We start from the raw sequence: 3,484 nt of genomic DNA, 5'->3' as shown, positions 1-3,484 counted from the left end.
GTCTCTCTCACCTCAGATTTGCTATGTTTTGAGGCTCCCTCTCAGCTCTGGCATTCTATGTTCTAAGGCTCCTTCTAGCTCTGACATTCAGTATTCTCAGGTCTCTCTCACTTCAGATGTTCTATGCTCTAAGGCTCCCTCTCAGATCTGGCATTCTATGTTCTAACGCTCCTCCGAGCGCTGACATTCAGTATTCTCAGGTCTCTCTCACCTCAGATGTTCTATGCTCCAAGGCTCCCTCTCAGCTCTGGCATTCTATGTTCTAAGGCTCCTCCTAGCTCTGACATTCAGTATTCTCAGTTCTCTCTCACCTCAGATGTGCTATGTTCTAAGGCTCCCTCTCAGCTCTGACATTCTATGTTTTAAGGCTCCTCAGAGCTCTGACATTCAGTATTCTCAGGTCTCTCTCACCTCAGATGTGCTATGTTCTAAGGCTCCCTCTCAGCTCTGACATTCTATGTTCTAAGGCTCCTCGGAGCTCTGACATTCAGTATTCTCAGGTCTCTCTCACCTCAGATGTTCTATGTTCTGAGGCTCCCTCTCAGATCTGACATTCTATGTTCTAAGGCTCCCTCTCAGCTCTGACATTCTATGTTTTAAGGCTCCTCCTAGCTCTGACATTCAGTATTCTCAGTTCTCTCTCACCTCAGATGTGCTATGTTCTAAGGCTCCCTCTCAGCTCTGACATTCTATGTTCTAAGGCTCCTCCTAGCTCTGATATTCATTATTCTCAGGTCTCTCCCACCTCAGATGTTCTATGTTCTAAGGCTCCCTCTCAGCTCTGACATTCAGTATTCTCAGATCTCTCTCACCTCAGATGTTCTGTGTTCTAAGGCTCCCTCTCAGATCTGACATTCTATGTTCTAATGCTCCTCTGAGCTCTGACATTCAGTATTCTCAGGTCTCTCTCACCTCAGATGTTATGTTTTCTAAGGCTCCCTCTCAGCTCTGACATTCTATGTTCTAAAGTTCCTTCCAGCTCTATAAATATGTTCTAAGCCCCGACATTCAATATTCTAAGGACTTTTCCAGACCAGACATTTTATGTTGTAAAGTCCCTTCGAACCTTGACGTTCTGCTTGTAAGGTTCCTTCCAGTTCTGACATATGTCCCTTGCAGCTCTGACGTTCTTTGTTCTAAAATGTTTGGTGTTTTTTTTTTCCTCCAGGCTAGACATTTTGTTTTCTAAGGCCTCTTCCAGCTATGACATTCCATGTTTTATGATCCTTCCTAGCTCTACATTCTATGTTCTATGTTCCAAGGTCTCATCCATCTCTCTCCTTTGTTCTAGGTTCTCACCTGGTTCATCAAAAAAATCCCGTCTCTCACACTTCACATACAGGACAGAAAACATCAGGAAAGTCATCAAAGACTTCATTTCCCCCTAATCTTCAGCATCTAAAGAAAAGGTGGATTCAGTATTTCTAAATGAGGCCACATTGGTTTATAGAAAACCAGCTTCCTTGGAGCTGTTGAAAAGACTAGCTGGCAATAACCTTACAAAGAAAGAGCTCAACAGACCAAAAAGGAAAACAGTGATGAGAGAGAGGGCTTCACAGGAAGGTTAACCCGGAGCAGGGACAGCAGAGAAAGCTAAACAGAGGGGTTTGGATGGCCTTCTGCCGGGAATCACTCCTCCCCCACCTCCTCCTCTCCCCACTCAAATGAGAATGGCCCATCTCCCCTCCCACTGCATTTCTAGATTATGAGAACTATCCCATCTCAGAAGGGACCTAAAGGTTCGTTTAACCTTCCTTTTTCCACTAAAGCCTGTCAATCACGGGCTAAAGGGGGCCTGCTGGGTGAGTCCAGAAGCCAGGATTCAGGAGTGTCTTGAAAAGATACGGTGAGTTGTGTATTTCGTGCCTTCTCCAAGAGTAGAGGAGAGGTGGGGGTGGGGGAAGGAAGAGAATTTAGAACTGAAAATAAAGGAAAATTTAATTTAAAAAGGAAGAAAAATGCCCCATGAGAATTATAGGAAGGAAAAGGAGGCATGTCGAAGAACCCATGCTTTCCTGCCTGGTGAGAGTTGACTAGTCTTTGGTAGTCCCAGTGTTTAACACACAGAGACCTGCACGCAGCACAGGCTTATCAAATGCTTATGGATTGACACAGCCAGCCACGGACCATCCTACCCTGTCACCCGTGTGCCCTGGCCCAGTCCACCTCCCACTTTCTACCACTTAACCTGAAAGTAGTAATTAAATCACAGAAACCACTCCTGGAAGTGGCGTGTCAGTCAATGGCCCAATGAGTCACCCGGCTTTCTCCTTCCCTTTCCCAGAACCAGGTCTCTACTTCTCTTCCCAGACACCAGCTTCATACTACCACTAGGGTGTATGTTCTGTCCCTTCCCAAACCTCCCACCCACCCTTTCCAGCTCCCTCAAAGGGTGGGGACTTCTTAGCTTGGCACGGTTATCTCTTCCCAAAGTGCCTGACACAAACTAAGTACTTCATCCATCCATCCATCCATCTCTATCTCTCATTCTCTTTCTATCATCTACCCATCTATCCATCCCCTTCAGTCTCTCTCTGACTTTCCGTCATCCATCATCTATCTCTGTCTATCATCTATCTATATGACTCCTCATGACCCTGTAGGGAGTTTTCTTGGCAAAGAATATTGGAGTGGTTTACTATTTCCTTCTACAGTGGATTAGGCAAACAGGGTTAAGTGACTTGCCCAGGGTCACATAGCTAGTGAGTGTCTGAAGCTGGATTTGAACTCAGATCTTCCTGAATCCAGGCCCAGCTCTCTATCCATGGAGCTACCTTGCTGCCTCCTACATATAAATGCCAGCTATTATTTATATCTTTGTCTCTCTATTCACCATTCTTGTGATTTACCAGACTCCCTTTCATGTGTTTTCATTCTGATTTTGAATGTAAGCTTCTTGAAATCTGTATCCCCAGTCCTTAGCACAAATGTGAAAGTAATATAATTTTTTTCATCCATCCATTCATCTATTCATCCATTCACTCCTGTTATGGGATAGTAGAAAGAACCTTGCATTTGGAGTCAAAAAGATCTGGGTTCCAGGCTTGACTTTGCCTTGATGGCTGTGTGACTGTGGACCACTAGGTTAGCTTCTCTGAGCCTCAGTTTCCTCAAATACAAAACTGAGAGGATCAGACTGGAGTTCTGTGATGGAAGCTTCACTGTTTTCACGGCCAGCATCCCTAACTCGACTCCCGCTCCTCTGCTATAAGAAGGTCTTGAACCTGAAGGCCTCTAAGGCCCCTTCCCATTCTATCGTCCTAGTCTGCCACCATCGCCAGGCACCACCCGCTCATCCCGGACCCACTAGGGACCCTCCCGCAGGCCAGGTGCTGCCTGCTTCAGAGGAATATGCTTCATTTGGGAACCTCTCTGGCTGTCCTTATTCTGAGCCGGAATTTTTCCCCCTAGAACCTTGCACCCTATGGTCCCAGTCTGGCTCTCTGGGACCAGTCCCTGGCACTGTCCCCAGAAGACCCCCCCC

The sequence above is a fragment of the Vombatus ursinus genome, unplaced genomic scaffold, assembly GCF_900497805.2.
Source record: "Vombatus ursinus unplaced genomic scaffold, bare-nosed wombat genome assembly UNPS02005236.1, whole genome shotgun sequence".
NCBI classification, from domain to species: Eukaryota; Metazoa; Chordata; class Mammalia; order Diprotodontia; family Vombatidae; genus Vombatus; species Vombatus ursinus.
The sequence above is the reverse complement of the archived record's forward strand: the minus strand, read 5'-3'. Positions refer to the sequence as shown.